Below are 12,103 nucleotides of genomic sequence, written 5' to 3'. Positions count from 1 at the left end.
ACTTAGAAAATTTTAAAAAAGAAAAAAATAGTCTTCTGCATATACGTTCTGACTATATTTTGCGATTAGGGGGTAAAGGTAATGAGTACAGTGACTAGGGGGACCAACTCATCGTACTCTGGCGCACCAACACGCCAAGGTTGGTACTGCACTTAGGCTGATTTTTGCGCTATTCGCGGCCGACCGGGGAACCAGCGCGGAGCGGACACATTACGGCGAATGAGCCGTTGGCACTTAGAAAATTTTTGAGCTTTTTTCGAACTTCCGTGAGGCTGATTTTGCGCTATTCGCGGCCGACCGGGGAACCAGCGCGGAGCGGACACATTACGGCGAATGAGCCGTTGGCACTTAGAAAATTTTTGAGCTTTTTTCGAACTTCCGTGAGGCTGATTTTGCGCTATTCGCGGCCGACCGGGGAACCAGCGCGGAGCGGACACATTACGGCGAATGAGCCGTTGGCACTTAGAAAATTTTTGAGCTTTTTTCGGACTTCCGTGTGGAGCTTTGGGGCCGTTCCGCCTAACTTTTTATGCCCGATTAGGCTTCCAGGGAGGCGGCTAAGCATTATTGACCAATCATGGAGCTTTTTTGGGACTTCCGTGTGGAGCTTTGGGGCCGTTCCGCCTAACTTTTTATGCCCGATTAGGCTTCCAGGGAGGCGGCTAAGCATTATTGACCAATCATGGAGCTTTTTTGGGACTTCCGTGTGGAGCTTTGGAGCCGTTCCGCCTAACTTTTTATGCCCGATTAGGCTTCCAGGGAGGCGGCTAAGCATTATTGACCAATCATGGAGCTTTTTTGGGACTTCCGTGTGGAGCTTTGGGGCCGTTCCGCCTAGCTTTTTATGCCCGATTAGGCTTCCAGGGAGGCGGCTAAGCATTATTGACCAATCATGGAGCTTTTTTGGGACTTCCGTGTGGAGCTTTGGGGCCGTTCCGCCTAACTTTTTATGCCCGATTAGGCTTCCAGGGAGGCGGCTAAGCATTATTGACCAATCATGGAGCTTTTTTGGGACTTCCGTGTGGAGCTTTGGGGCCGTTCCGCCTAGCTTTTTATGCCCGATTAGGCTTCCAGGGAGGCGGCTAAGCATTATTGACCAATCATGGAGCTTTTTTGGGACTTCCGTGTGGAGCTTTGGGGCCGTTCCGCCTAACTTTTTATGCCCGATTAGGCTTCCAGGGAGGCGGCTAAGCATTATTGACCAATCATGGAGCTTTTTTGGGACTTCCGTGTGGAGCTTTGGGGCCGTTCCGCCTAGCTTTTTATGCCCGATTAGGCTTCCAGGGAGGCGGCTAAGCATTATTGACCAATCATGGAGCTTTTTTGGGACTTCCGTGTGGAGCTTTGGGGCCGTTCCGCCTAACTTTTTATGCCCGATTAGGCTTCCAGGGAGGCGGCTAAGCATTATTGACCAATCATGGAGCTTTTTTGGGACTTCCGTGTGGAGCTTTGGGGCCGTTCCGCCTAACTTTTTATGCCCGATTAGGCTTCCAGGGAGGCGGCTAAGCATTATTGACCAATCATGGAGCTTTTTTGGGACTTCCGTGTGGAGCTTTGGGGCCGTTCCGCCTAGCTTTTTATGCCCGATTAGGCTTCCAGGGAGGCGGCTAAGCATTATTGACCAATCATGGAGCTTTTTTGGGACTTCCAGCCGGTGCTTTGGGGGCCTTCCCCCTCACTTTCTACGCCCGATTGGGCTTCCAGGGACGCGGCTAAGCATTTTTAACAGAAATGGAGCTTTTTGAGGACCTCCACACGGAGCTCCAGGGCCGGTCCGCCTCACTTTTTACGCCCGATTACGCTTCCAGGGACGCGGCTAAGCATTTTTAACACGTTATGGAGCTTTTTGAGGACCTCCACACGGAGCTCCAGGGCCGGTCCGCCTCACTTTTTACGCCCGATTAGATTTGCATAATAATTTGGAACACGGTGCCGTGTTCCAAATTATTATGCGGGCTGGTGCTTGGGGCTGGCGTCCGCCTATAGTGGTTTAATTTCGGGAGGAAGATTCATTTTCGTCCCAAGCCCGCCGCTGGAGAAAATCTTAGGTACCAGGAGTGGATTTTTTTTGTCCACTCAGGAGGGGGACGTTGACTGGTTCGGTGTCCGGGGGAAAGTGCTCTTTTCTCGGCCAGGAGAAAGATGAGACTCCGAGCCCGCCGCTGGAGAAAATTTTAGGTACCAGGAGCGGATTTTTTTTTCTCCAGGGGCGTTCCGCCTAACATTTTACGCCCGATTACGCTTCCAGGGACGCGGCTAAGCATTTTTAACACGTTATGGAGCTTTTTGAGGACCTCCACACGGAGCTCCAGGGCCGGTCCGCCTCACTTTTTACGCCCGATTACGCTTCCAGGGACGCGGCTAAGCATTTTTGACCAATCATGGAGCTTTTTTGGGACTTCCAGCCGGTGCTTTGGGGGCCTTCCCCCTCACTTTCTACGCCCGATTGGGCTTCCAGGGACGCGGCTAAGCATTTTTAACAGAAATGGAGCTTTTTGCGGAGCTCCAGCCGGTGCCACCGGCAGGCCGTGCACGCGGACGAGATGACCGAAAGAAGCTCCAGGAGAGCGGATGGACGCTTTTTAAGCACCGAGGCGGAGATCGCGGAGCTTTAATAGACTTCCAGCGGGCCCAAAGCGGCCAGGCAGACGGCGCAGCGCGACCTGGTACCTCGCACGGGACGCATCGCCCCCCCCCGCGCACAGTTCCAGGGGGCCGGGATGACGTTTCAAAGCTGCCGCTGCAGCTGCGGCGGGGAGTGGCCTCCCTCCGGTGGACACGACGAGTAAATGACACCGGCCGCTGACGCAAACCCACGCCCGGCAGGAGAGCTCGGAAGGCGGCTAAGATTTCAAGGAAGACCCCTCCTGCGCAGACCTCCACTAGGCCAGGATGACTTTTCAAAGCTGCCTCTGCAGCTGCGGCGGGGAGTTGCCTCCCTCCGGTGGACACGACGAGTAAATACACCAGCACTTGCTCTTAGATTTGTTTCTTTTTTCTTTCTTTTAGCTTCCATAATGTTACCGGGCGCTGACGCAAACCCACGCCGGGCAGGAGAGCTCGGAAGGCGGCTAAGATTTCAAGGAAGACCCCCCCTGCGCAGACCTCCACTAGGCCGGGATGACTGTTCAGCTGCGGCGGGGAGTGGCCTCCCTCCGGTCGGCACGACGAGTAAATGACACCGGCCGCTGACGCAAACCCACGCCCGGCAGGAGAGCTCGGAAGGCGGCTAAGATTTCAAGGAAGACCCCCCCTGCGCAGACCTCCACTAGGCCGGGATGACTGTTCAGCTGCGGCGGGGAGTGGCCTCCCTCCGGTCGGCACGACGAGTAAATGACACCGGCCGCTGACGCAAACCCACGCCCGGCAGGAGAGCTCGGAAGGCGGCTAAGATTTCAAGGAAGACCCCCCCTGCGCAGACCTCCACTAGGCCGGGATGACTGTTCAGCTGCGGCGGGGAGTGGCCTCCCTCCGGTCGGCACGACGAGTAAATGACACCGGCCGCTGACGCAAACCCACGCCCGGCAGGAGAGCTCGGAAGGCGGCTAAGATTTCAAGGAAGACCCCCCCTGCGCAGACCTCCACTAGGCCGGGATGACTGTTCAGCTGCGGCGGGGAGTGGCCTCCCTCCGGTCGGCACGACGAGTAAATGACACCGGCCGCTGACGCAAACCCACGCCCGGCAGGAGAGCTCGGAAGGCGGCTAAGATTTCAAGGAAGACCCCCCCTGCGCAGACCTCCACTAGGCCGGGATGACTGTTCAGCTGTGGCGGGGAGTGGCCTCCCTCCGGTCGGCACGACGAGTAAATGACACCGGCCGCTGACGCAAACCCACGCCCGGCAGGAGAGCTCGGAAGGCGGCTAAGATTTCAAGGAAGACCCCCCCTGCGCAGACCTCCACTAGGCCGGGATGACTGTTCAGCTGTGGCGGGGAGTGGCCTCCCTCCGGTCGGCACGACGAGTAAATGACACCGGCCGCTGACGCAAACCCACGCCCGGCAGGAGAGCTCGGAAGGCGGCTAAGATTTCAAGGAAGACCCCCCCTGCGCAGACCTCCACTAGGCCGGGATGACTGTTCAGCTGTAGCGGGGAGTGGCCTCCCTCCGGTCGGCACGACGAGTAAATGACACCGGCCGCTGACGCAAACCCACGCCCGGCAGGAGAGCTCGGAAGGCGGCTAAGATTTCAAGGAAGACCCCCCCTGCGCAGACCTCCACTAGGCCGGGATGACTGTTCAGCTGCGGCGGGGAGTGGCCTCCCTCCGGTCGGCACGACGAGTAAATGACACCGGCCGCTGACGCAAACCCACGCCCGGCAGGAGAGCTCGGAAGGCGGCTAAGATTTCAAGGAAGACCCCCCCTGCGCAGACCTCCACTAGGCCGGGATGACTGTTCAGCTGCGGCGGGGAGTGGCCTCCCTCCGGTCGGCACGACGAGTAAAGCTATTTAGGAAAATCTGAGATAAATATCACTTGCATAATAATTTGGAACACGGTCCCGTGTTCCAAATTATTATGCAAAATGTATTTAGACACCAGCAATCGCACTTAGATTTGTTTCTTTTTTCTTTCTTTTAGCTTCCATAATGTTACCGGGCGCTGACGCAAACCCACGCCGGGCAGGAGAGCTCAAAAGCCGGGTAACATTTCAAGGAAGCTATTTAGGAAAATCTGAGATAAATATCCTTTGCATAATAATTTGGAACACGGTCCCGTGTTCCAAATTATTATGCAAAATGTATTTAAGTGTCATAAAGATTACATTTTTTGTTTTTCAAGTACTGAAATCACCCTCAGTCATGGTACAGTCCATGGTAGTCTGCCAGGTGAGCGCAATTGTAGTAATTAACAAGTCTATTTAAGTTCCGCGTTTTTAAGCGTTCGGCCATTTCGTTCAACCATGGGGAGGAAAAAGGATCTCTCTGCTGTCGAGAAGCGTGAAATCGTTCGATGCCTTGGACAAGGTATGCAGACATTCGATATTGCACGAAAGCTTAAGCGCGACCATCGAACTTTGAAGAAATTCGTCGCTGATTCGGAGCAAACGCGCGTTCGGGCAGACAAAGGCACGACAAGGAAGGTTTCTGCAAGACAAACAAATCGAATCAAGAGGGCGGCTGCAAGCATGCCACTAAAGACGAGCAAACAAATATTCGACGCTGCTGGTGCCAGTGAAGTCCCACGAACGACGAGGTGCAGGATCCTCCAGAGGCTTGCAGTTGTGCGGAAACCCTCCATTCGGCCACCCCTGAACAACGCGAACAAGCAGAAACGGCTGCAGTGGGCCCAGACTTACATGAAGACAAATTTTCAGACAGTCCTGTTCACCGACGAGTGCCGTGCAACCTTGGATGGGCCAGGTAGGGTTTTTTAAGTTTTTCCTTGCACTTTTGAGAGCTCAGGGGATGCTTTGAGAATAATTGTCAATTTCTGTCTATGTGAAGCCCTTTGAGACTGCTTGTGATTTAGGGCTATACAAATAAACTTGATTTGACTTGACTTTACAGATGGATGGAGTCGTGGATGGTTGGTGGACGGCCACGATAGCCCAACAAGGCTGCGGCGTCAGCAGGGAGGTGGCGGAGTGATGTTTTGGGCCGGAATCATGGGGAGAGAGCTGCTTGGCCCCTTTAGGGTCCCTGAAGGCGTCAAAATTACGTCTGTTAACTACGTGGAATTTCTGACTCAACACTTCTGTCCATGGTACAACAGGAAGAACCGTGCTTTCCGTCAAAAGATCATCTTCATGCATGACAATGCACCATCTCATGCTGCAAGAAATACGTCAACGTCTTTGGCATCTATGGGAATAAAGGGAGAGAAACTGATGGTGTGGCCCCCATGCTCCCCTGACCTCAATCCTATTGAAAACTTGTGGAGCATCGTCAAGCAGAAAATCTACGAAGGTGGGAGGCAGTTCAATTCCAAAGAGCAGCTCTGGCAGGCTATTCTTAGATCCTGCCAAGAAATTCAACCAGAAACTGTACAAAAACTCACAAGTTCAGTGGATGGAAGAATCGTGAAGCTGCTGTTGAACAAAGGGTCCTATGTTAAAATGTAACTTTGTTTTTTATTGAAATAAAGGGTCCTATGTTAAAATGTAACTTGTTTGTCTTTTCTTTGAAATAGCTTTTGATTTCAGTAAATATGACCTCCTAATGCTGTAAATTCTTAAGATGGGCATTTCAGTTCATAAAAACCTATAAAATGTTATAAAACTCTGTTGTGCGTAATAATGTGGAACAGTGCATTTTAAGTTTTTTATTTTTTAAAAATTCTGTGATCATTCGGAGGTTTGTTCAATAAAATTAGAATTCATCAAAATAATGGTTGATGACTTGAAAATTATGCTGACTCATTTTGCATCGACTATTTAGGAAAATCTGAGATAAATGTCATTTGCATAATAATTTGGAACACGGTGTAAGTGCGATTGCTGGTGTATTTACTCGTCGTGTCCACCGGAGGACGGCAACTCCCCGCCGAGGCGGCAGCGGCAGCGCTTAAATGTCTTCCCGGCCGCCTGGAACTCTGCACGGGGCGTGTTTCGTCCCGCGCAGCGGTACCAGATCGCGCTGCGCCGTCAGCCGAGCCGCGCGCGGTCCGCTGGAAGTCTACACTGTGTTCCAAATTATTATGCAAATTGTATTTATGTGTCAGAAAGATTAAATTTTTTGTTTTTCAATTAAACTCATGGACGGTATTCCGTGTCAGGGCTCTTTGGATAACTGAGATCAATTTCAGACACCGGTGATGATTACCGGCCAGTTGAGCCCACATTAAGGAGAAACTACTCAAGAATGGCGTTCCACATTATTAAGCAGATGATTTGAAGTTCGCTTTGAGCAGTGGCGGACGCCAACCCACGACCGGTGGGAGAGCTCGGAGGGCGGATGGGCTTTCAAGGAAGCCCCCCAGGCCGGTCCCACTCGCACTTAGAATTTTTTTTTTTTTTGGCTTCCATAATGTACCGGGCGCGGACGCGAAACCCACGCCGGGCAGGAGAGCTCGAAAGGCGGCTAAGCATTCAAGGAAGCACCGTCTGGAGCTTCAGAGCCGTTCCGCCTGACTTTTAACGTAGAGTACCGGGCGCAAACCACTAACTCAAGCCCGGCATGGCAGCTCGAAAGGCGGCTAAGCATTCAAGGAAGCACCGTCTGGAGCTTCAGAGCCGTTCCGCCTGACTTTTAACGTAGAGTACCGGGCGCAAACCACTAACTCAAGCCCGGCATGGCAGCTCGAAAGGCGGCTAAGCATTCAAGGAAGCACCGTCTGGAGCTTCAGAGCCGTTCCGCCTGACTTTTAACGTAGAGTACCGGGCGCAAACCACTAACTCAAGCCCGGCATGGCAGCTCGAAAGGCGGCTAAGCATTCAAGGAAGCACCGTCTGGAGCTTCAGAGCCGTTCCGCCTGACTTTTAACGTAGAGTACCGGGCGCAAACCACTAACTCAAGCCCGGCATGGCAGCTCGAAAGGCGGCTAAGCATTCAAGGAAGCACCGTCTGGAGCTTCAGAGCCGTTCCGCCTGACTTTTAACGTAGAGTACCGGGCGCAAACCACTAACTCAAGCCCGGCATGGCAGCTCGAAAGGCGGCTAAGCATTCAAGGAAGCACCGTCTGGAGCTTCAGAGCCGTTCCGCCTGACTTTTAACGTAGAGTACCGGGCGCAAACCACTAACTCAAGCCCGGCATGGCAGCTCGAAAGGCGGCTAAGCATTCAAGGAAGCACCGTCTGGAGCTTCAGAGCCGTTCCGCCTGACTTTTAACGTAGAGTACCGGGCGCAAACCACTAACTCAAGCCCGGCATGGCAGCTCGAAAGGCGGCTAAGCATTCAAGGAAGCACCGTCTGGAGCTTCAGAGCCGTTCCGCCTGACTTTTAACGTAGAGTACCGGGCGCAAACCACTAACTCAAGCCCGGCATGGCAGCTCGAAAGGCGGCTAAGCATTCAAGGAAGCACCGTCTGGAGCTTCAGAGCCGTTCCGCCTGACTTTTAACGTAGAGTACCGGGCGCAAACCACTAACTCAAGCCCGGCATGGCAGCTCGAAAGGCGGCTAAGCATTCAAGGAAGCACCGTCTGGAGCTTCAGAGCCGTTCCGCCTGACTTTTAACGTAGAGTACCGGGCGCAAACCACTAACTCAAGCCCGGCATGGCAGCTCGAAAGGCGGCTAAGCATTCAAGGAAGCACCGTCTGGAGCTTCAGAGCCGTTCCGCCTGACTTTTAACGTAGAGTACCGGGCGCAAACCACTAACTCAAGCCCGGCATGGCAGCTCGAAAGGCGGCTAAGCATTCAAGGAAGCACCGTCTGGAGCTTCAGAGCCGTTCCGCCTGACTTTTAACGTAGAGTACCGGGCGCAAACCACTAACTCAAGCCCGGCATGGCAGCTCGAAAGGCGGCTAAGCATTCAAGGAAGCACCGTCTGGAGCTTCAGAGCCGTTCCGCCTGACTTTTAACGTAGAGTACCGGGCGCAAACCACTAACTCAAGCCCGGCATGGCAGCTCGAAAGGCGGCTAAGCATTCAAGGAAGCACCGTCTGGAGCTTCAGAGCCGTTCCGCCTGACTTTTAACGTAGAGTACCGGGCGCAAACCACTAACTCAAGCCCGGCATGGCAGCTCGAAAGGCGGCTAAGCATTCAAGGAAGCACCGTCTGGAGCTTCAGAGCCGTTCCGCCTGACTTTTAACGTAGAGTACCGGGCGCAAACCACTAACTCAAGCCCGGCATGGCAGCTCGAAAGGCGGCTAAGCATTCAAGGAAGCACCGTCTGGAGCTTCAGAGCCGTTCCGCCTGACTTTTAACGTAGAGTACCGGGCGCAAACCACTAACTCAAGCCCGGCATGGCAGCTCGAAAGGCGGCTAAGCATTCAAGGAAGCACCGTCTGGAGCTTCAGAGCCGTTCCGCCTGACTTTTAACGTAGAGTACCGGGCGCAAACCACTAACTCAAGCCCGGCATGGCAGCTCGAAAGGCGGCTAAGCATTCAAGGAAGCACCGTCTGGAGCTTCAGAGCCGTTCCGCCTGACTTTTAACGTAGAGTACCGGGCGCAAACCACTAACTCAAGCCCGGCATGGCAGCTCGAAAGGCGGCTAAGCATTCAAGGAAGCACCGTCTGGAGCTTCAGAGCCGTTCCGCCTGACTTTTAACGTAGAGTACCGGGCGCAAACCACTAACTCAAGCCCGGCATGGCAGCTCGAAAGGCGGCTAAGCATTCAAGGAAGCACCGTCTGGAGCTTCAGAGCCGTTCCGCCTGACTTTTAACGTAGAGTACCGGGCGCAAACCACTAACTCAAGCCCGGCATGGCAGCTCGAAAGGCGGCTAAGCATTCAAGGAAGCACCGTCTGGAGCTTCAGAGCCGTTCCGCCTGACTTTTAACGTAGAGTACCGGGCGCAAACCACTAACTCAAGCCCGGCATGGCAGCTCGAAAGGCGGCTAAGCATTCAAGGAAGCACCGTCTGGAGCTTCAGAGCCGTTCCGCCTGACTTTTAACGTAGAGTACCGGGCGCAAACCACTAACTCAAGCCCGGCATGGCAGCTCGAAAGGCGGCTAAGCATTCAAGGAAGCACCGTCTGGAGCTTCAGAGCCGTTCCGCCTGACTTTTAACGTAGAGTACCGGGCGCAAACCACTAACTCAAGCCCGGCATGGCAGCTCGAAAGGCGGCTAAGCATTCAAGGAAGCACCGTCTGGAGCTTCAGAGCCGTTCCGCCTGACTTTTAACGTAGAGTACCGGGCGCAAACCACTAACTCAAGCCCGGCATGGCAGCTCGAAAGGCGGCTAAGCATTCAAGGAAGCACCGTCTGGAGCTTCAGAGCCGTTCCGCCTGACTTTTAACGTAGAGTACCGGGCGCAAACCACTAACTCAAGCCCGGCATGGCAGCTCGAAAGGCGGCTAAGCATTCAAGGAAGCACCGTCTGGAGCTTCAGAGCCGTTCCGCCTGACTTTTAACGTAGAGTACCGGGCGCAAACCACTAACTCAAGCCCGGCATGGCAGCTCGAAAGGCGGCTAAGCATTCAAGGAAGCACCGTCTGGAGCTTCAGAGCCGTTCCGCCTGACTTTTAACGTAGAGTACCGGGCGCAAACCACTAACTCAAGCCCGGCATGGCAGCTCGAAAGGCGGCTAAGCATTCAAGGAAGCACCGTCTGGAGCTTCAGAGCCGTTCCGCCTGACTTTTAACGTAGAGTACCGGGCGCAAACCACTAACTCAAGCCCGGCATGGCAGCTCGAAAGGCGGCTAAGCATTCAAGGAAGCGACGCCGGCCGGTCCGCGGGCCAAATAGGGTCCAGTAAAGTACCGGGCGCAAACCACTAACTCAAGCCCGGCATGGCAGCTCGAAAGGCGGCTAAGCATTCAAGGAAGCGACGCCGGCCGGTCCGCGGGCCAAATAGGGTCCAGTAAAGTACCGGGCGCGGCCACTAACGCCTTGTGGCGGTCGCCTTGTGGCGGTCGGGGGGTGGCGGTCGGGGCTGGCGCTTGGGGCCGGTGGCGGTCGCCTTGTGGCGGTCGCCTTGTGGCGGTCGGGGGGTGGCGGTCGGGGCTGGCGCTTGGGGCCAGTGGCGGTCGCCTTGTGGCGGTCGCCTTGTGGCGGTCGCCTTGTGGCGGTCGCCTTGTGGCGGTCGCCTTGTGGCGGTCGGGGGGTGGCGGTCGGGGCTGGCGCTTGGGGCCAGTGGCGGTCGCCTTGTGGCGGTCGCCTTGTGGCGGTCGCCTTGTGGCGGTCGCCTTGTGGCGGTCGCCTTGTGGCGGTCGGGGCTGGCGCTTGGGGCCGGTGGCGGTCGCCTTGTGGCGGTCGCCTTGTGGCGGTCGCCTTGTGGCGGTCGCCTTGTGGCGGTCGCCTTGTGGCGGTCGGGGGGTGGCGGTCGGGGCTGGCGCTTGGGGCCAGTGGCGGTCGCCTTGTGGCGGTCGCCTTGTGGCGGTCGCCTTGTGGCGGTCGCCTTGTGGCGGTCGCCTTGTGGCGGTCGCCTTGTGGCGGTCGGGGGGTGGCGGTCGGGGCTGGCGCTTGGGGCCGGTGGCGGTCGCCTTGTGGCGGTCGCCTTGTGGCGGTCGGGGGGTGGCGGTCGGGGCTGGCGCTTGGGGCCGGTGGCGGTCGCCTTGTGGCGGTCGCCTTGTGGCGGTCGCCTTGTGGCGGTCGGGGGGTGGCGGTCGGGGCTGGAGCTTGGGGCCGGTGGCGGTCGCCTTGTGGCGGTCGCCTTGTGGCGGTCGCCTTGTGGCGGTCGGGGGGTGGCGGTCGGGGCTGGCGCTTGGGGCTGGCGTCCGCCAATAGTGGTTTAATTTCGGGAGGAAGATTGATTTTCGTCCCAAGCCCGCCGCTGGAGAAAATTTTAGGTACCAGGAGTGGATTTTTTTTGTCCACTCAGGAGGGGGACGTTGGCTGGTTTGGTGTCCGGGGGAAAGTGCTCTTTTCTCGGCCAGGAGAAAGATTAGACTCCCAGCCCGCCGCTGGAGAAAATTCTAGGTACCAGGAGTGGATTTTTTTTGTCCACTCAGGAGGGGGACGTGCTTTGTTGTCCGGGGGAAAGTGCTCTTTTCTCTGCCAGGAGAAAGATTAGACTCCCAGCCCGCCGCTGGAGAAAATCTTAGGTACCAGGAGTGGATTTTTTTTGTCCACTCAGGAGGGGGACGTGCTTTGTTGTCCGGGGAGAGTGCTCTTTTCTCGGCCAGGAGAAAGATTAGACTCCCAGCCCGCCGCTGGAGAAAATTCTAGGTACCAGGAGTGGATTTTTTTTGTCCACTCAGGAGGGGGACGTGCTTTGTTGTCCGGGGAGAGTGCTCTTTTCTCGGCCAGGAGAAAGATTAGACTCCCAGCCCGCCGCTGGAGAAAATTCTAGGTACCAGGAGTGGATTTTTTTTGTCCACTCAGGAGGGGGACGTGCTTTGTTGTCCGGGGAGAGTGCCTGGTCCCCGGACCAGCCTCTTAGGCGCGCCCGCTGTCATTCTCCGGAGATTAAGTTATACTAAGGGGAGGCTGCCTCCTCCCGCCTGCTGCCCGAGGATGCTGCCTCATCCCCGGACTGGCCTCTTGCGCGCGCCCGCTGTCATTCTCCGGAGACTAAGTTATACTAAGGGGAGGCTGCCTCCTCCCGCCTGCTGCCCGAGGATGCT

This window comes from Syngnathus typhle, linkage group LG4 (assembly GCF_033458585.1).
Source record: "Syngnathus typhle isolate RoL2023-S1 ecotype Sweden linkage group LG4, RoL_Styp_1.0, whole genome shotgun sequence".
Taxonomy (NCBI): domain Eukaryota; kingdom Metazoa; phylum Chordata; class Actinopteri; order Syngnathiformes; family Syngnathidae; genus Syngnathus; species Syngnathus typhle.
The sequence above is the reverse complement of the archived record's forward strand: the minus strand, read 5'-3'. Positions refer to the sequence as shown.